We start from the raw sequence: 22,628 nt of genomic DNA on the forward strand, positions 1-22,628 counted from the left end.
GGGTGAAAGGCTCTATCTATGCATATGGTATAATCGCATGTTAACAGCAATAAAAACCTGTTTGGGTAAAAGGATTTTCCTTGTTTGCTTCTTTAAGTGTGAGAACTGCAAGGCTAAGCAATACTGATGCCTTCAAGATTCCAAGAGAGGGGATACAGTTTTCCCCTACAGTGTCATCCAGCCACTGCACAATTATATACAAAAATATATATTTAAAAGTTATAAATACGTATAAGTCAAGGTACTAATTGAAGTGTTTTTTTCTTTTAAATGTACAAGAATATATCCCATTCATAAATGAACTGTTCAAAGATTGCACTGGGACTCAGAAGGCACACCAGCCACCATCTTCGCAAAGACAATCAGCCTACTAGGTATCCCCAGTGTTCTGTGAACGGCTCAGATATTTCTGGCAAAATAAAAGAGAAGCATCTGAGAATATTGAGGAATAATGAACGGTGACTGCCTGAGATGTATTAATAATAAGGCTTGGAGGAGAGGTAGCAGATGACTTCATTTAACAACATGGTTACAGTGACTCACTGCCAGGAATGGAAAGAGGTGACCAAGCTGATCAGCTGACTTTCCACTCCGACGTTCCTTACCCTATCACAGTGCCTTGTCATCTCTGCCACCCTAGGGCATGTGCAACAACTGCACCCCAAGTACTTGTTTTGCTCTCCTTTTCCCCAGTATATGAAGAGGAAAAAGGTCAGTATTCCCTCTTGGCCACAATTCTTGACTCAAACCATGATAGGACAGGAGACATGAGAAGATGGCAGGTACCAGTCAATTTTAAAGCTTTGATTTGCTTTGTCCATGATACTTTGCATTGCTGCCACAGGCAAGAGCTGACAAGAGAGGGAGAAAACCATATCCCAAAGCAAATGGATCTATCTGTTGGCCTCTCAGGAGGAGTTGGCTGTATATCCTGGAATGCCTAATGTTCAGAAAATTTGTCTTGGTAAAGGCTCAGGAAAATGTATGTTTTTATTTTACCCAAAGTAAAAATATTGGTCAATGTGAAATTAAAAAGTGAAAATAATACTCCCCCTTGTAAAAAATTCCAGCCTCCTACACTCACTGTATCTCATAGACTTCTAAAACAAATAACATGCATTTTATGTGTTTTTTTTCTACTAACATTTTATTGGTATTTATAATGTAGTACAGAAGAGACTTTTAAGAGGGAAAAAGGCAAGTTACAATAACATACCAAAACGTTTAGAAAAGGCTGTGATTGCAGAGGACACAGACCATACTACCTTCCTTTTCCTTTCAAGGTGAGGGACAGACAACATCAGACAAGTAATGCAAATCCTTTCTGTTGCCACTGGGGCACACATTGGCATAGAAGGAACATATTTCAGAAGGTCACCTTTTCACACCTTTTCTGATTCCAACAAAAGAACTAGGTCTACAGACCCACAGAAGTAGTATGTGTAGATCACCATTAATACAATGGCTAGCAAACAATCAAACCCACCCTCCCCAAACATAGTAGGCTATGCTCCGCTAAGAAAGAAGTAATATGCGGGAGATGGGGGAACAGCCTGGGTGATAGCCCTGTAACTAAACAGAGTTCTGCACACATTTTTCTCTTTAATTTCTTGAGCCAGGTGTCAGTAACTACACTGTTTGGAAAGGTGAAGTTTCTGATCATGTTTTTTATATCTCTGACCAGGTATCCAAGACATGTTTGAGATGTACAAATGCAATTGCTCATGGCACTTGTTGAATATACAGATTTTATATCCAGAGTGTGTGATTGATGTTAGCCAGTTAATCCTTCAGAATTCCCATAAATTAGCTCTCAAGACTTCTCTCCAGGAGAGTATTGGGTAGTCTGTTATTTGGATTTTACAGTTATTGACACCTGACAACCTTCTCAGCTGCGAGTGTCATCGAGAAAATTTAAGCAAGACCTCCTCCTCCTCCCAGCCTTGAGGACAACGGTCTTGAAATGAGAAGCTCTGGTGTCTTATTTCAAATCCAGTTGTTGTCCCTATGGTCAACTCATCTTTAAAGGGATATCTGATCATTTGGACTCAGACTAGACATAAGCACATAGCTGCCTTTGCAAGACTGGATACAGAAAGTGATGGGCTTACATCAAGCCAGATGAAAGAGTCAGCTGACTCTCTAATGCCCCAGCACTCCACCAGGGGCCAGGCTGAATTCTGAATTGTTTCTGCCATGTTACTAATAACATAAGTGAATCTGGTGCTTTTTCTCATGACTTCCACCAGAGCTTGTGAGTTTTGAAAGACAATACTATTGATATCAGATCTTCTTTTCACTGCTGTCCCTTAGCCCCCAGGATTGCTGTAAACACAGCAACTCAGTGCTATTTCAGAGTGGCAGAATGAAACTGCACATGTCCAGCAACCTAACACTTACCTGACACTAAAAAGAGATATACAATGGACAATTGTTTTCCTTCCAGTATAAGACAATATAACCATTGCTTAGCTCAAGTTGTTTCAGTAAATACAGGGTACTGAAGTAAGTTTAGCTTCAATTAGTTGCATTAATACCCACAGCTCTCAATCAAGCATGTTTCCACTGTACTGCCCTTAAATATGTTTTATGTTTGTGTATTAAGCCAGAAGTTCTTTCACAGATCTGCTTTTTTCAGAACCATAGTCAAAATAAAGACATCAAAGTAATAAAGGCCTGGAATCCAATAATAATAATATGTTAATTCCAATACCACAGAACAGTAAAATTCCTTCACATTTCAGCAAACAGTCTGTCTTTCTTACAGGCTATAACTGTGCAGATGACTAAGGCAGTCTCTGAGGGGGTGGAAAGGCATGTAGAAATGTTCTGGGTTGCAGCTTGTTAACCATTCCAATGGAAGCAGTGTCCACCGCCTCTAATGAGCTCACTATTTTAAAACAAAGATATTTCCAACAACTGTAGAGCTTGCTGGTGTGACCAATTAGTGAAAATATAGGCTTGGTTATTGTTCCTTCTTAGGTAAAATTAACTGTCATTTGAGACCATCAAAGCCACTCTCATCATTGGTGAAAGCACAGCTCACTGTACCATCTCTGTGAAAAATTATCCAGAAGATGGAAAAATAAATAGTATATTAAAAATAACATTATGATGGCTACTATCCAGATGCAGTTGTTAGCTCTTACTCTTCTATTTAATTTTCTTGACCATGAAAGCTTGTAAATGCATGACTTTTATATTGGACTGCCTGCCTGCAAGGCATGATGTTTTGGATTAGTGCATTAGTTTAACATTAGATACTAGGACATGGAAAAAAGATGGGAGTTTCTGATACAATGTCAGACACATCAACAGCACCTTTCTCATGCAACAGTGAAAGTTAGTCTGACATTAAGAAAGAGCTTGTTACTGGAACCTGTAGGAACATGACCATGGTGCATCACTGCACAATTTGGTGAGACACACAGGAAATGAGGAAGCCCTCAGGGAACCAGCACAAGGGTTTAGGACAAAAAGCACCTTGAGAGAGGAACTTGGACAGTGGGGAGGAAAGAGAAGAGATGCTGAAATATTACTAGGTTGAAACAAATCCAAAAAGCAACCCCAGTAAAACAGCTAGGGCACGAGTGGCAGGCTCTGTCACAGCCATTTTTGTCCCAAAACTAAAGAGAATGAAAAGATGAGTTAGAAACGCTGTGGGTTCTGTTCACATGACAAACTGAAATCTCCACAAGTGAAACATGGGCTATGTATCATGTTTAGTTTCTGAGGGTGGAAGAGAGGGAGTCCTGATTGAGAACCTGTAACTGATCATGAAGTTTTTACTTCTGTCCTCCAGGAAGTAGGAATCACAACATCAAACAGCACTTTTCCCTTTAAGGTTGCAGCTATTTACTTCCCCACCACCACCCTTTTACTGTCTGACCAGCCAGGCAGTAGAAAGGAGGCAAATTCCTAGAACTTTTGGCCCTCTGTACAAAACATATGTAGTATGTATTTAGGAACTAGCTGTCTGTTAGTAACCCATGCCCCCAAATAGATAACTTCTACTACATCAGTTTTGCACTTAGTAATTGCTGTTTGCTTGCAATTTCTAAGAAGAGCTGGTCTAAACTCACCATCATCTGAACCATCTCAAACTGCTGGAAACTAGAGCTCATTGGGAATTCCACAGTGAAACTTGCTTGGTGAAAATGCTGGTTCATCAAAATCTATCTGTTTTTCCCAAAGTCTCTATTTCAGCCAACATCTGATGATATCCTGTCTGTCAGGCATGCCTTGGCATGTCTGGCTTCCTGCCAGCCTGTCTGCTGAGCTGTTGGGAAGGCCAGTTTCCCAGGCTGCTTGCTGTAGGTCCTTCTACTGAAGTTCTCAGAACTGGATTCTTATCTGTCCGGAAGCCTTGCCAACCTCAGTCAAACCAGAGCTTTTGGGATCAAGGACCCTTGCCACATGCCTGAAAATGGCTTTCAGGGTCTGTAGCTTGTAGGTGCCTGCAGGACATCTGTCATCATACTAAATCCCAAAGCTTTCAGATTCCCACTTCCGGTATGTGTGCAGGCTGCCTGACTTCCATACTGCTCCACAAGTTGGGAGCGAAGTGGTCTAGAAATCTTGGGTCCTTGCTCTCAGGACAGCCCGTATGATGGACTGTGGGGCCTGGAAGCTCTGGCATCAAAGAGAATTCCCTCCGCTTTGACTCTTCTCTGCAACTCACAGCACTAAAACTGACCAAAATTATGTCAGACACCATCAGTCAGCTCAGTGTTCCCTGCAGCACAGTTCATTTCGGATATACTGTGTTTCCTGTGGTTTGGGCTTTTGTCAAGAATGGGGGTAATTCTCCTCTCTTCCTTCCTCCAACCTCAAAGAAAACATATCTATGGCAGAATGGAAATTCTGTTTCCCAGCCAGCTCTACCTGCACTGTTAGAAGTGACATGTTTGGCTATTTCATGACAGTATCCAGAGATCTCTGTAATGCGGACATTGGTATTTCAGGGTCTGTTTTCTACAGCTCTTCTCTATTAGGAAGAGATTTATTTTCCTTTCACCAGGCAGAGGAGAATGCACCTTGCCCTGCAGAGGCATTTTTAAGTTTTGCAATAGGCCTTTATTTCCAGCATTTTCTTTGAGATTGCTTCAGTCAGTGCTTGATACAGTAACCTGCACCGTATCAAAGTGTTGATGCAGAAGTCCCAGAAAAGCAAAATTTTCCAAAACCTTTATGCTAAGTCTCTCAGCTCCTGCTACAGTAGCTAATACAGTATGAACAACACTCATCCTCTTAAACCTTTGGGTTCCTGTGCCTAAAAATGAATTCCTTTAGCGTTTGTTTGTTTCTAGATATCGTAGGCTCAGTCCATGATACATAACACTTTGTCAAGAAAATGAAGAAAAAAGCAAAAGCATCTTCAGGAAGTATAACTGAAAGACTGCCAGAGAGCTCACAGAACATCAAAATGGCGTGCAACATGCCCAGGCTTGTTTTCCTTTCCACTTAACTGAACGTTAGGCATAATTTAGAGTCTGATTCAGTACAAAATACACCAAAGTTTCCCTACAGTAAAAGCTTGCACAAGGCTTCTGTAACGCTGAGCTTGAATGAGTTCTTTGCTAAATCAGGCCCTCAGGATTCCCAGTATGCATACGTAAGCATGGCTGGAAATGGGGAAAGAAAAGGGGGCAGACTCCTTACGACTGCAGTGCTGGCCTGATCTGTGTAGCAGACCAGAAGGTCACAGCAGAGGGTGGGAGGAAGCACTGTTCTGCTCCATTCAGGCAGAAGAATTTTATGTTTGTTCAGAAGCATAAGAAACTTTGAAACACCATATAAGGGCTGAGATTCAGGCCCGGCTGGAAAAACCTGCTGGAGCTGAGCTCTGCACATAACTCATATGAACATTAATGAGAGTTAAATGCATGCATTGAAAGAAGAATAGACCCCTTAGTGATTTGTCAAGATAAAATTCAAAATAACTTTGAATGGTCAGAGGTAAATATTAGGTTTAGGAATTAAAAACAGCAGAAGTAGTGGAACAATTGCCTATAATGAGATCCAGGAACAATCTACCCACTGTACCAGGTTTTCATTAGAGTTATGGCCTGCAGCCATACCACCTTGTGCTGTGATCTTAAAAGCTAAGATGGGTTGGGCTGGTTAGCGTTTGGAACGGAGACCTCCAAGCAAGCTTACCACTGCAGGAACAGCTTAGTGATGCCATAGATAATGTTCTTCCTTCTGATTCAGTATTGGATCCAGGTGTTAGGAGATCTTAAGGTCTTTTGTGCAAGATCTAAATCTAAGGATCTGATGATCTGTGGTCATTAAGGTATGCCTGTCATTTCTTATGAGTGTAAAACGTCACTTTGAAATGGCTACTGTATTTCACCGTCGAGGTGGTTGCATATCAGGAATAGATAAGTGCTGCCAATGTAATGTAATGATCAACTTCACAGGGAGGTTGAAAAGCTGAATTTGCCAATATGGGCTAAGTGATTTAAGTCCCAAAAGCTCCAGAGAGGTACTAAGAAGTGTTTGCTGTATTTTTTTTTAAGCGTCCGTATCTACCCTGGAAACATCGTTCCACCTCAGAGCTTTGCAAAGGGAGGGCGCTTTTAACCCTGGGTTTACCATTGACATTATCACATGCATGCTTATGTGCTCTAACCCCTGCATGCACAGCTGAGCTACCTCTGCAGCAGCACCTGAACCACTGGAGTCCACAAAATGGGCTCCAAGCTGTTAACAGCAGTGGTGGAGCAGCAGCTCCTGAGGAAGCTCAGCTGTCTAGCTGATGGGAGAAGAGCAGACAGCTTGTCAACTGTGCCATCCCTGCTCTTAAATCTGCTGGGATTAAACCCCTCAGGCATTAGCCCTGCAAGGAATTAGGTGCATATTCAGTTGTAGACACCGAATAGTTCCCTATATCTAAATCAATGGGACTACTCACAGTGCACAAAGTTAAAGATGCATCTGTCTCCAAACAATGAAGGCGTAATTGAGCAGTGCAGCTACACAATTCCTAATTGATGTTCTTGATTTATTAACCTCCCTGGTTGTCATCCAGGACACTGTACTAACATTGTTTTGTTTGTCCATGTAGGACATGATCCTGAATACTGCTGAGAGCCCTTGAGTCTGTAGTGCTCAGAGGGCTGACTTCATCAGGAATTCACTGAAATACATCAATTGGAGTTCATTGAATTCAATGGGATTTGAGACCATTTGGCATCCCTTAGGAGGCAATTAGCACCTTCCAGAAAACAGGCCTTAGACAATCAGGTCTAGGAAGTTCAGACAGGTTTTCCTCTGGGTTTTGGGGCATTTACTATTTGTATATAATAAACTGCTGTTTTAATTTTTTGCTTTCATTTTAAAATGTAATTTTAATAGACAGCTCAAGCTCTGTTCAACATTTGGTATCATGCTAGGACTGGACACAGCAACAAGTCTCTGATACTGGTGAGTAACCTACCGGTGATTTGCCAAAACTGAGTTGCTAAATTGATTTAAAATGAGAATGCATTATAACATGACCCAAACAAAACATCTCTACCCTTTACCATGATGCTTTCATTTGCATCACATGGCTGAATAAAATGATCTGTTCAAGATACCCATACAACTTCCAATAGTTGCTCTTCTCTGACTTCATGCAGTGACAAGGAGGAAGCCATGAGTCTGTTGGCTTTAAGTAGCTTCCAGGCTATGTCATAACTTCTGTGTGTACAAGGCCCATATTTGCTTAATATCCCAGTTTTACCATTGACTTCATGGGAACAAGCAGCATCATATAAACCAGCTGGTGATGCATATTTGTGAAGAGCAGGGAAACTATCAGCACACACTACCCGCTGTCTTATATCAAAAACTCTTCCAACTTACTGTGAATGAGGTTGGAAACTGGAGCCGCAAGAAAAGCCCTTCCTTAATTTTGATATTTTTCTTTGCACTAAATAAACTTAGCCCTAGGACTTCTTCACTCCTATTAGCACAGGCATTCCTCTTGAATGAGTATGTTTGATATCTGTGTCTGTTATCATAATGCTGAGAAAATACCGTGGCTGCTCAGCACAATAAAGACTTTACTACACAAAATGCTGGATAGGCTCCTGTGAACTGACAAATTGCAATGAAATCAGTTATTCAGGACATCCTGGTGATCTGCTTGAGTGAAAAGACCTTGGAAAATTTTCTAAAGACAAAATGGTGGTCAGGGAAGAGAAATTACCAATTGAAAATTTCTATTAGAGCCACTGATAATGTTAGGGCAAGCACCTTAAGCCCATTCAGAGAGACCTTTCAACAGTGCCCTGTGTTTGCAATAGCTCCAACTTTGTTTGGATATATGAGACTTACTTCCTTCCTTGAGGCATGACTAAAGACCACCGGAGTCCATAGGAGGTTCTAAATCAAATCAAATAGGTTTTGGATTAGTTCCTTAAACAAAGACAATTGTGCAGGAAAATGAAGCATTGTAGTTAGCACATTTTGACAATTAAGTATTTCATTATTCAAAAATAACAGAACGCTTTAAAGTCTGCACAGTGTTCCTTCTTTGCTTTGCTGTTGATAGGTTTATAACTACATTTCCTACTAATAACAAATTATAACACAAAATCATGTAAATGTCCAGCACTCAATACAATCAGAAGAACTGAAGGAAGCGTGTCCCCATTTAGTTTTCAAATGCTGCTCTAATCCCTCCTAAAATCCTAGCAGCTTCTACAGCACTGCATGGGAATCCTTATGCTTCAGAAATACATCTTATTTATCCATGCAGTAGGCAGCTCAAGGCAATAGAAAAAATCCACATTAGAAAGAAGAAGAGTGTAATGCTTTTATAGCATCCTATATCAGCCTTCACACCAGAAAGATGTAAACCACCAAATGTCGAAAGAGCGTATTATCCAGGATAAACTGAGCACTGCTGCCACTGTCAACTGCTTTAATATATAAACACTTGAAGCACTGACAGCAATAAGCGAAACTCCTGTTTACAGTTGTTTGGTTTTTTTTAAGAAATACAGATCCACTCTTTTTTATCCAGATAATGCTGTAAAGTTCTACCAAGAGGTTAACAGAAAACAACTGCAAATAAAGTGCATGCATATAAATAACTTTGTCTGACTTTTTGTTTAATGTCCAAGATGATTGGAACAGATTGTATCATGAACTACTTTCCCTTTGGCTAATTAAATAGCCGTCCCCACTTACCATAAAGCATATTCTTATTAAAACAAGTATCTATATTCACTCTGTTGGATAAATTACTTCCAAGTAAGTGCCATAAAGCCCATTACATTCCTGCTTTAGAAGTGGATCAGGTCCAAACAGACAATCAAAGGATTTCACTGGGATTATTTTAGATTAGAAAAACTACGGAAGACATGAGGCACTGACAAGATCATAAAGACATAAAGGATAAATTAGCAGTCACATACCAAACAATGTACTCCAGCAGTTCCTAGCAAATTCAAAAAGGAGAAAACAACAGGGAAAAAAAAAAGAAAAAATCCCATTGTACTAACCTAAACTCAAATGGAAATCTGTTTATGCAGAAGTAAAATGTCATGACTAAATGTTATCTCCCATACAAATCAAATAGCTATTTCAAAGTTTAAAAACCAATATACAAAAATAACCAAGTTCACCAACTAGCTGAGTAGGAACTTATGTCTTTCCACAAGTTCCTTTTTAAATTGAATAGAAAAGACCATGTTATGATTTACCATATTAATGAGCCATTATTGCATAACTGTATTTTTATTGCAGATATATTACCTGCTAAATGATGCTGTTTTTCCAGAAAAAGTTCACAGTACAGATTCTATGGGAATGTTTCCTGCTGACAGTTCCTAAATCTTTCAGAAGCTGTCAGCAACCTCAGAAATCAAGTTTGCAGTACCCTAGCAAGCAAAAGCACATGCACAGGCTTTCTATTTTTAAACTGCAATCCAAACCATTAAAGAAACGCCTTAAACATAAAAGATTATTGAAAATTAGATGATCCTATCTCACTTGTCAATCTAAAGGACACTGTCAATTACATGTAATCTAAGCTGCAATTTCTATAAATATAACTTGACATTTAAAATCTACTTCTCCCCCCCCACACTAACTTCTGCCCAAACTGATTATCCTCAGAACCACATTAACAAATCCTTGACACCAAAATAAGTCACACTAAGTAAAATAAACATTTCCACAGAGAACACTGATGCATGGGGAACACCCTGTCTTTTCTGTTTACCTGTACCCAGCCTGCCTATCACACATTCTTCACCCACGGAGCTCAAGAAAGGATGGCAAGTCAGAAGCTTAGAAGAAATTAACCAAAACCAGCTATAATACAATCAATTACTAAAGATGACCTGTCAGAATTTTGAAATGTCCTTATGCTTTGCTTCACTGTAATGCTCTTGTTCCGCTTCTTAACATTTTTTTTTGAATGAAGACACAGAGGAACCAGACCCAACTGAGTGTAACTCTTTGCTAGAAACAGGACTGTACCAATACCACAATGTCCTATTATACACTGAACATGAGCACAGACATTCCTTACCAAAGCTTACTAGAAAAACTGACTACCAATGCTTTCATCCAATCTGATTACTCGGTTTTTATTACAGTGGCCATTTTAAAAGTGGTGCTCAAGAGTTTACAGGTACAAACTCCATTATTGGTAAATTGGATTTTTATGACTAATTTCCCCATTTGCTGTTTGTTATGAAGATTTGTACACATAAACCTGGTACACAGTGTCATGACTATATTTTATAATGTCCCTTTGGTTTGGATCTCAGCTACAAGATAACTTTCTCAAGAGCATAATGTACTCTAATATACAATATTCCACGCTGCTCTTCAGCTGGCTTGAGCAACACAGAGTAGCTAGAAAAATGCCACAGTGGGAAAGGGAAATTTCCTCACCACAGCCAAGAGTTTGAAGGTTTTATTACCTCTAAACCAACCTCTCTTACATTCTTCAGGGTTGTGAATCAGGGCAAGGGTTGTATTCCAGAAATCACTGGCTGACAGAACATTTTCTGTGAAGACCATTTTACCTGCTGATCTTAGCTTAATAAGTAATTATTCACATAGATGTGGATCAACTTCAAGACAGGCAAGAAAAGGCGACTTAGAGCAATCATTTCCACTTATCTTGTGGATGCTGCCTTGAGACCTAGTTTAGTAGTCCAGCCCATCATCTATACATATCTGTGTGAAAGCTACTGGCTACTCATAAACAAGACTAAACTAACGCGTAACTCCTGGATGGGATCTCATCAGAACAAACTGTGCCTGTTCTGAAGGGCAGACAAAATCTGCAGTTTTTTAATCTTAGCACCACAGATGCTGCAGGTTCAACAGTTCCATACTCATCACACTTAAATAATAAAAAGTGATAGTAAGAATTATTTCTGAAAAGTAATGGGGATTATTTGAAAAGCTTAATTGAGACTAGCAAAAAAACCCACTTAACTGCAGTTGGTACTATAGAAAATGCTGTAAAAGCAAAACCCACGACCATGAAGGTTGCTTTAAAACTGCAGCCCAAGAAACAAAGGGAAAAATGTGGATTATGATTTGCTACAAAGAGAGAAAGGAAAGGATGGATCATAAAATATAAAGTACATGCATGGAGGCACATGCGTATATTTTATACTCACACTTGCATCTATATGCATACATATATACACTTCTGGCCTATATGTGTATTGGGCAACATACACATTGTCCAGCAAGTAAGGAAACTACAGTGCAGGGTTTTCATTTTGCATAAGATTTACAATAAGTCCAGGATCTAAAAATATTTATATTTTTTATTATTTTATCATCGCCAGTTGCCTCTTCTCTGCTATGGATTGATGTAAACATCTTCACGTGAAAAACAGGAGTTTGCCTTCCACCCCTAACTTCAGTTACAAAACCTCCAACTGAACTTCAACAAAACATCAATCCAGCTAACACTTTGCAGATCTGTTCCTATGTAGATTGGAGTTTTCTGGGGTGATAGCACACTTCTAACAAAGTTTTGGAGAGACCAGAGCACAAATGTTCAGCGGATATGGTTTGTCACATACTGTCAAAAGCTTTTCAGAAAATCACCACTCAGTGTTGAGAACTACTTTTAGGTCTTCAGCAAATCTACAAAGCCTTCCTTAGTTTCAGTTCCCCACCTGCAAAGTAGAGACAATGATCATACTTGACTTCCCTCAAAAATCTTTGATACCCATTGAATAAAAACACCTTGTAAGAAACTCAAACTTATAGAGTTGATTTCATATATATTTACAAGTGAATTACACCTATGGGTACAGATGCATGAATAGAACAGATTGGCAAGTTAATGTTCCTACAAAAACAGGACTATAAAACTATCATAACATTTATGGTCAAACTTTGTTTTGTAAATCGTATGGAGCCTTAAGCCAAGCTTGAGCATTATGCTATATACCGTGTATTCTGAATGGACAGAATTTCTAACGAACTACCTACTCGAAACTTAATGCATTTCTTAACCCAGAGGTTTGTCTTCAGTCTCAAATGAGCAATCTAAAGAAGCCTTCTTATGAAAAACTACCAGCATTGTTACAGCTAAGTTTCTTATATGTATCATACATCACTCACATAATTGTATGTACTGATGATTGGAATGGGTTGAATAATTTATAGTTTTTTAAAAACTTCAGTTCTTTAAAATTTTTTTCATTTACATATATGGAAATGCAACTACTTTTCCTCCAAAATTTTGGTCATTTTTTCCAATGAATATCTTAAAGGACCTCTCAAAACCATTACTCAGATACTTTTATGAACATACACTGAGTTTCAACAAAGCAGCATAACATTTTGCTCTAAGTGCATCAAGTCTTCTGAAGAGGATTGATTGTATATGATGCACACAAGCTCACTTACTAGAACTGTTCATTTTTCTGAGGTGAATGTTCAGCTATGCACCTCAGGGCACAATTATGGGGCTGAATCACTTTTTGAGGTAGTATATTTTGGTGAGTGTGTGGTGGTTACACATATGCAAACACAGACTAACAGGAGCAGAAGGAGAAGCAGCAAGATGAATGCTAATATTTATGAAGTTAAAGGGTTTAGCAGGCTTAGAAACAGAAGCATTTTGTTTATCCAGAATCCAGCTACAATTTAAAGGGTGCCAATGCAAACTTCTAACAACCATGCAAAAAAATGTCAACATCCAGTAAGAACCAGCTCAGTTTAAAGTCTGCCTGTGGTTAAAAAACAGGCATTACAACATGCTAACTGTTACATAGCAGATTTTAAATATGCTTTTTATCTGATTTTCTCCATACTTTTTATCTCGGCAGGCATCTACTACCAGCTATGCTGACTGACTGTGTCCTCTAGCCAGCCCTTGCAGGCATCAGCATGTCCTTCAGACTTTCATCCTCCCAGAGCACCTGGTTCATAGCTATCACAGAATCTCTCTTCTTGTCTCACCATGGTCCTTCTCGACTGAGACCTGGTATCTGTAAAACCCTTGAGATTCTCCTCTCCAAGGAGCTCTAATACCCATCTTCCTCTCACACTTGTTTCTTTCAGCTGGCAACATGTTGTGCTAGAGGCCAACTTTTTTTTTTTGTCAACTTTTAACAAGCCTCATAAAATGTGTTACCTCAAATCTCCTGATTTTTATCAGGAGGTGAATGAACTACTACTAAACACTTGGGAATTGCTAAAATGGGAAGGAAGGGGTTCCCTTCTGCTGTGGCCTCTAAGTCATGTTTAGTGGTGTATTTTGGTTATTTCAGCCTTTCCCAGCAGCAAGTCCTTCCTCCTCTGTTCTACAGCACTCTTTCTTTACAGCCCAGATTACAGCCATTTGCTAGTTCCCTGTGAGTTTGTCTCTCTAATATCTGTCCTTCCCTGGGCCTAAAAATATGAGAAGAATCTACAGCTGAAGATCATGGGGGGTATCTTCTGTCTTAAGTAAGTGGGCAGGGACCCATGTCTCCTTTGGACCATTCCATCTAATCATGAGGTCCACCTACCTGACAGGATGCTGTTTTGGTCTGTTATCCCCACTGTTGTACAACTGTGTTTAGGGACTCTCTCTGAGCAGTAGAGGATTAACCCTTATTTCTTCTTCCCCTCTCAGTGGTTACAGTGGGTGTCTCCTTAGAATTTCACCAATACATTGTGCCTGGAAGGGAATGGGATAGAGTTAAACCAGCAGTTCCTTAGATGTGAACAAACAGCCCTATTGTTAGGTGACCACATTGACTACCTTCTGCTTGGTTTTAGCAGAAAACACTGTCCATTGTCAAACAATAGAGCTCTAATAGCTCTCTGGCTTATGGTTGCTATTGAAATAAAGTAATGTATCTCTCCATACCAGCAACACCTTCTTTCTTAGGGTCTGAATACAATTTATCAATTCAAAAAGTCACATCTCTAATACAGTCATCATTTAGATTTTCCAAGAACCCTGTGGATAGACATAGCCTAGCACATAGGAGAGTCTATCTTGCCATCATTCTGGTGCTGAGGACAAGAATAAATAAGTCATTAAATATTTTACTACAATAAGGTTATTTCTCCAGGCTTCTTTCTTTTTGAGGTATTTAAAAATAGAATCATGACAGGTAAAAGATCCATCCAGTCAAATATCCTTACTCTAATAATGTCCAGCAGACACTGAAAAACACACAAATAGAGGTAAGCATGTAGTGACATTTCTCCAGAATACTTTCCCAGCAGAGATACCAGCACTAGAGTTGTATACAATAATCCTTGATGGATTCCAGCCTGTCAGCTCTGATCTTCCCCTATCATTTTTGAACTTGTGTAAAATTTTAGCATCATGTGACGAGAGTTTCCACAGTGACTGCCTGTTCTACTCTAATGGATCGCCTTCAAACAGGAAGTGTCACTCAGAATTCCAGGTTCTTTTTAAACCACACATCTTTTACACAATCTTGAGAATAAATAAGAAAAAATATTTTTTTTTTCCTTATTAAACACTTCCCCTTAAAACACTACATTGATGCTATTACATATAAATCCCCAAATAAGGCTTATTAAAGCAAATAAGAAATGACAGAGCAACTAAGCGACATTTGTGACTCAAACCAAAAAGAAAATCCAAACAACCCTGGAAAGACTTTTGGGTTGGTTTTTTTTTATATATTTTCAGTTTATCTGATAGAAGATAGGCTGTTTGGTGCCATTAAACATGCTCAGACATAGCACGTGCAGGGATGGTGACGCCCAGGCATCCTCATTGCCAGCACTACTGCTCAGGCTCCTTTACAACTGCAGGAAGACATTACCAAGAGTCCTTTGTGCCTGCTGGCTTCAGAGGTATGCCAAGCAAAAGCAAAGGATGGCATATCCTATGAAACAGATCTGCCTACCTCAGATAAAGTTTCTACTGTGTTTCTGTACAAGGACCCACGTAGAGCAGAACACAGTTCCTACCATCACACAGTAATTTCTTTTGAAATCTTTACCACATGGGCAGCATGGTAAGGCAGAGAGTATTGAAGAGAGAGTTTCAAGAGATACTAGAAGACATAAAGTACAGGCACAGACAAGTGCCTTATAAAGGTAAGTACCCCCTCTACTGACCTTAAGATGATATCTTCCCAACAGAGTAGAAGCATAGCATGTACATGTGTGTGTTTACACACACTATATGGGCCTATAGGCATGCACAGATATATTCACAGAATGCCTACCATTAATATGGCAATCTTTTCTCTCTAGAGATGTATCAATATTGGTTTACTTCTAAGGTCTATAGCTAATTTCAACTCTGGGTCATATAAGCTTCATCTAATTACACATCCATTTATCAAATATGTCATACTACATCACCAAGAAAAAGTGTTGAGCTGCTTTCTAAATTGGCTCCTTTTGCCAAGAGTATTTTGGACAATGCCACCTGGCCAAGGAATTATTTCTGCTAAGCTGTCTTAAAGCCCTGTTGGCTGTGGGGCTGCTTCCACTCTTCAGTAAAATAGATGGATACCCTTGACTTCAGTGACAACAGGGTAAGGTTTCATGCTATAAAAATATAATGCCCACAATATTTGTCAGAGCAACTTCATTCTGAGATCCTCTGTCACATGAGGAAAACCCAATTACTGGCTCACTTTAAAACTAACAATGTCCAAAAAGAACTGCAGTTTAAGACCAAATGCTAAATCAAATTCAGTCATACTTCCTAGGATTTAAGCATATATTTTAAAGGGACAGTTAAAGAGCAGTTTAGGCACCACATCTACCAGCTAATTCATGTTTAAAATAAGTCTGATACAATCTGAAGTATGTAGTATGTTTGTACTTCAGAAAGCAATGTTTGTTGGGATATCTGAGGCCATTCAGCATAAGAAATACATAACCCATGATTGTCCAGCACTCAGCGAGTCCAATATGCTCAGAGAAGCTTGTTTAAAGCTCAAATAACTTTACATAGCACGGAACTGGGTGGTATAGAAATACACACATATGTATACACATATACATATGTGTATAGAAATACACATCATATTAAGGTCAGCTAGTTAAAATACATCTGTTCATATCTTGTGGGATGGAGTTGAAAGTCATCTGTCCTAATTCAGACAAGGCCTCAGAACTGATGTATGAAGGACAGTTAGACTAAAATGAAAGATGCATGTGTAAGACAGTCCAGGATGGTGAATAGATGGAACACACCAAAGGAGAAAGGATAATTGCTCAGAAGTTGCATTAGTTTGGGCTCTCTTTATATTCCCTTAAAATGCTCCTGGAACTGCCCTGTGCTATTAAGCTGTTTCCTGAAATGCCAGCTTGTCCTGGTTTCAGCTGGGATAGAGTTAACTGTCTTCCTAGTAGCTGGTACGGTGCTATGTTTTGAGTTCAGTATGTGAAGAATGTTGATAACACTGATGTTTTCAGTTGTTGCTCAGTAGTGTTTAGACTATAGTCAAGGATTTTTCAGCTTCTCATGCCCAGCCAGGGCACCTGACCCAAACTGGCCAACAGTGTATTCCATACCACGTGACGTCCCATCTAGTTTAGGAACTGGGAAGTTGGGGCAGGGTTTCGCCGCTCAGGGACTGGCTGGGTGTCAGTCGGCAGGTGGTGAGCAATTGCCCTGCGCATCATTTGTACATTCCAATCCTTTTATTACTACTGCTGTCATTTTATTAGTGTTATCATTATCGTTATTAGTTTCTTCTTTTCTGTTCTATTAAACCGTTCTTATCTCAACCCACGAGTTTTACTTCTTCTCCTGATTTTCTCCCCCATCCCACTGGGCGGGGGGGGGAAGTGAGTGAGCGGCTGCGTGGTGCTTAGTTGCTGGCTGGGGTTAAACCACGACACAGCTACTCATTTCAAATTTTAGTAGCATAACTTTTTAAACTTCTAGAATTATTAAATAATTAGAAAATAAAGTGTCTGAAGAACACAAGACCAGTCAGGACATGAAAATGAGTATAACAACAACACAAAGTTGATTTTTAACAAAACCATTATTTTATACAAATTTAGGTATCAGTCATAATGAGAATTATTACTGTCATGATTGCTAGACTGCTAAAGGATATTTGAATGCCAGCTTTTAAAGATGGGGATTTTAACAAATTCATACTTAGAAGACTTCAGTGACAGACAACTTGAAATACTTCTATATCAGCAATAGCATAATGTAATGAGAAAGAGCTGATACCTTGTGAAGTCAACATCATAATCTGTTCTGGGATAGGCCAAATTTAAGTGATTCCTGCTATTCCTGCCACTTACCTCTGCCATTCCCTTTTATCACACCTTATATTTGTGTTGATCCTCACACAGGACACTGAGAGCTTTTTTGTTGACAAGAAATCCAGGTACTGAGGTCAGCCCTTCAACATTGAAATGTACAACTAGGAGGTAGGATTAATCTAAAACTATCCTGTAGTTCTCTCAACTCCTAAAGCAATTGCTTCATTCCCACTAGCAGCACCTTTGTACACAAGTACGGTAAGTGTTAAGCCTCACAAACCATGAAAACTTGAGATAACAGTGGCTGTACATCAAGGTCCATCAGGTGGTGGATATCAAACTGCTGTTCTCAGTGCTGTGGGCTCCATATATTAGCACTCAGAACAGTTGAATCAGCACACAAGTCCATTTCTTGAAAGGTATTAATCTTTTTAAAGGTGAAGAATTAATAACACAGAGAGAGAAAAAGGGTGAGAGAAATGCAATCTGTTACAGGACTGGGAGAGTGCAAATGAAGATTAGAGCTGTAGTTAGCTGTCACAAGAGATTGCAGCCTCTGGTGAACAAACCCTCTCAACTCACTGGCATTTGTCACTCTCCAGCATTCTAGTCTAAATTACATTTAAAATAATTTTGAGACATTGGAATTGTTCATAATCTGTGTACAAAAGAATAAGTATGGCAGGAGGCTAGAAGTAATGAAGGGGGGGGGGCAGATTCTTTATTGATTAACATGTATTCCTTGCAGAAGAAATAGGCAGAGGGGAGCAAAGCAGTATGGATTTTCTAGCTTGTATTAAACTACAAGATGGAAATAACTGCAAGTACAGAACTACATGCAAAATTTCAGAGACTCAGCAGGGCTTTTAGAATAATTTGTGTTTCTCTAATCCCAATCTTCTACTTGATGTGTTTCAGAAAAGGCAAATGAGGATCAGGAATATGTCTACAGAAGAGATGCAAGCAGGTCAGACACGTCCTAATACAGTCAGCAGCTATGCTAAACCCTCCTGGGACTGGAGCTGAAGGGATAGCAACTGGAACCTCCAGTTTAGAAGCCATTTCCTGTTATTTCCCTCTACTACTGAAATAAACCCATAAAGCAGGATGGAGCCATTTTGGCTTTGGGATTGTGCCAGACTGCACAGAATGAAGACTCAAGACTTATGCCGGCACCAACACATCCACCGACAGAGGGGTGGTGGTGCTGAATCCAAGGGGTGGGTTCTCAACACCCAGTGCCACACAGTGCAGTAACAGATTGCTTAAGGTTTCTGCTGCTGGTAGAGCTGCAGGAGAAGATATATAGAACTTCCTTTTCACAGCAAGTACCCAGCCACAGTGAAATGACGGATGACTTAAAAGGATGGCTAGCCTTCAGCCAGGCTAGTTCATGCCAAATCCCATAAGGATCACTTCTGGGAGTAATTTTCCATATGCTATGAGGACTCACAGCAATTATATATTTTTATCTTTACTAATACTTATTATTGACATACATACATATGGATATTGACCCTTTTTGTTCATTTGTTTTACCTAATCTGGTTTACAACTTCAAGGATAACCTGTGGTAAGAAAGCCCATATGTTTATTCCATGATAAGGAAAAGCTATTGCTACAGTTACATCCTGCCTTTTATCATAATTTTGCATCCCTTTATTCTTGCCTTAGGTAGGAAGCTTCAACAATGCACCTGAGAGCTCCTCTAAACCCCTCTGTTTTCATTGGCCTATATTGCCAGTTGCCAAAGCATCCCATAAACAGGCCTAAATCTTTTCAATCTCCTTCAAGCTCAGTGGGAGAACTCATGTGGAAGAATTTGCAGGACCAAAGTCTAAATTAATTTATGAGCAAAGTAATTTATAAGCAATGACATAACAAAAAATAATTGAAGAATTTTTGTAACTGTTTCAGAGAAAAAAGATGCAAAAATCTGGTTAGAATACAGCACAGTAACTATGTTGTATAGTAGCCTTCATACAAACTGTGGCCCAAAACACTGTACAAAGTTATATAAAAAAAATGGCTTAAATTACATAACACAGTTAAAGACATTGTATGATTGATAAATTAAAGTACTTGATCATAAATCCAATGAGAGAGAGAAATTAACAAGCATAAGCAAGGCTGAAAGATGCATTTTAAGATGGATGTGAGAGGAGATGGAGAATCGGTGAAGCAGACACAAAAGAAGGTTGATCCATACTGGCAAAGCACAGAAGAGTCTTGTGATGAGAAGCTGTGGTTAAGGACAGAAAAGCTCTTGCGAAAGAGGGTGGGAGCAGTACCAAAGGAGCTGGTGCCCCACTGCCTTGTCACTCATCCTGTCAATTTACCCCTAGGAAATGGGATGAAGTACAGCCAGATTAGACTGGTAGTATTTACAGCAGTCGATTTTCCTCAGATTAAAAAAAAAAAAAGAGCTGGAAGATGTGGAAAAAGCAGCAGAGTAAGTTCATTGGATCTGAGAGGGCCACTGAGACCAAAGCTGCAGGAGTGGCAAAGGCAAATGAAGATGGGAAGGTTTAGTGAGACAATATAGAGGACATAGCTGTTTTGCACCTGGCACATTTATATTCAGAAGGAACAAAAACAGAGTTACTGGAGCATGTGTGCTGTAGAGGTGACATTGAGAGGCAACATGAAAGGTGATACAAACTAGGTCTTTTACACCAAGGTGAATGGGCTGCAGTCAATCGCTTGTCTCAAACTCAGACTACGCATGTCCAAATAACCAAAGCATGAGTCCTATACTAGCGACTCTGAAATGGCTTTTCAAAGAACTGGGACAAAAATTAAAGTTAACTGCAACAATTAGCTTAAATACACTATGTCTGTGAACCCAAGCACATTTCTTTACAACTTTCCAAGTTAGCATATTGCTGAGAGGCAAACCAAGCAAGGCTCTAGAGAAAGTCTGAAGCATAAGCAAAGTGATGTCTAAACTAGATGCTTTAGAAAGTTTACAAGCAAACTCTAGCCTCCTCCTTAGGGAAGGGTAAGGGATCAGGTAACAAAAGCCTGCAATGAGCTCCAGGTATAGAGACACTGGTACCTTTCTGGAAGTCTGGCATAGTCTGGGCAGTACTACATTGACATAGGCTCTACTGATGCAGAGGCCACTGCAACACTGATGCCAAAAGGATTTTAAGAACTCAGACTCTTTTCTCTGCAATTTTGTGACACGTATCTTTGGCCTGGGGGCAATGCTGGCTGGGATCAGCACCATCTTTGCATGCCTTCTGCAAAGAGAAATCACTGCTCTAGCAACAAGTATCCCTTTTAACAGCAAAGCCCTCCTTCCCTTTCTAACTGCCCAGGAAAAACATCACCTCTCACCTCACTCATCCCTCCTTCATCTGAAACAGACCAAAGCCTGTGCCAAGTGCCACTGATCTATGGGTGACTAATTTACAACATATTTCCATTGGAATGCAGATTCACCATGATTTAACATAAAATAGTATCTGAATATGAAGTCATGTTAATAGATGCAGACTAAAAGAGCGCAAACAGAATTTATAACTGTGCTGCACAGCTCTTTGTGAGAAGATACCATCAGTTAACCCTTTGTGGTAAGCTGCAGTGACCCTCCACTCAGTATAACAATGAAAGTCTGCCACTAAGGTATCAGACCAGTCCTTGCCCCATCTTTCCTCATTCAACATCATATACTGAAAACATTTTCCAGACAGAGCACCTTGTCTTTAAAGCTAGGATAAAACCAGAAGAAGAAAATGGGAGGTGGAAAAATAGGACTTCAACCCAGTTCGCTCCAATTTTTAAATGGAGTCAGTGGTTTTTTGCTCAGGATGCCTGCTTACTTATTCAACTCAAGTTCATTCTTAGGGGGATCTTGTCAATAAAGTCAAATCAGGCTCTCTGTGAGCAGTAAGGTTTTTGAGGGTCTTTTTTGAGGGCTTCATTAAAAGCAGACAGTTTTTCTAACCTTTTAGCAGAACCTGTTATCTGATGACGTGAATTAAAGTCTCTCAAATGACTAATAATCATATCAAGGCTGCCATGTCAGCTTGTAGATTTGAATAAGAGGGTCTGAAAACATTTGCATGCCTCGATGTGCCAGTGCTAAGAAGCTAATGTGATAGTGCTGTCATAAAGCACTGGAAAGACATGACTTAATGTAATCTGTCATGTCATATGCTAATCTTCAGCCATTACTTGAGTGCTGTAAGTAAGTAGAAAGCATTTGGGAGAAATCCTTTTCAATTTCTCTGAGTACCACTTCTGCTGCTGGTCAGCTCAAATGGGTTTTGTGCATTTAATGCAGAGCTCAAGTCAAGTTGGTTTAGGTCACACTTAATTAACCAGCACATTGATGGGTTGGGCTGGTACAGCACTATGGAAAATGGGTATTCCTGATACTGCCTAACAAGTAAATATTTCATATGCTGAAGGGGAAAAAAAGAGAGAGAGAAAAAGAGAGAGAGGGAGGGAGGGAGGGGGGAAGAGAGAGAGACTTTCTCAGTCCTCGATAAGAATGTATCCTTTCACAAAAACACTGACTTTTTAGCAAGACACTGTTTTCTGTGCCTCACTTGCCTTGCTTCTACATGTGAAGACAATTTAAACAAAGATAATTATAAATAGTTAAAGACATTTCCATTTGTAACTGCAAACTTTTAAAGCACCTGATCTGGACTTGTCATTTAAACAACAATAGACAAGAGGCAGCTTTAAATGCAATGTACTTTTTAATAAGAACAGAGAAAATGATCAAAGGGAAAATTCCACTTTACTTATTTGTTTTAGGAAAATGGCACCAATATTTTTTTAATATACAGCAGGTAGAAGAGGGAGAAATTCTCACAATGCTAAGTACAGCATGTGGGATGGAAAATGAAACATATTAGTGAGAATGACAGAAATTTCAGGACAATTTTAGCAAAGTGTGAAGGGATTTTGAGTCA

General features: G+C 39.5%; 1 long non-coding RNA gene across 2 annotated transcripts in view; it reads right to left on the reverse strand.

Moving 5' to 3' along the window:
* Positions 1-22,628, reverse strand: part of LOC138686407 (uncharacterized) — a 343,485-nt gene that overhangs the window by 56,124 nt on the left and 264,733 nt on the right. Inside the window, exon 14 of one of the 2 annotated variants that reach the window (XR_011325757.1) lies at positions 13,995-14,146. This is a non-coding gene — a long non-coding RNA (uncharacterized lncRNA). Of the gene's footprint in view, positions 1-8,322; positions 8,374-13,994; positions 14,147-22,628 lie in introns of those variants that run through there. The other variant, XR_011325758.1, reaches the window with a different exon arrangement.

The sequence above is a fragment of the Haliaeetus albicilla genome, chromosome 8 (genome assembly GCF_947461875.1).
Source record: "Haliaeetus albicilla chromosome 8, bHalAlb1.1, whole genome shotgun sequence".
Taxonomy (NCBI): domain Eukaryota; kingdom Metazoa; phylum Chordata; class Aves; order Accipitriformes; family Accipitridae; genus Haliaeetus; species Haliaeetus albicilla.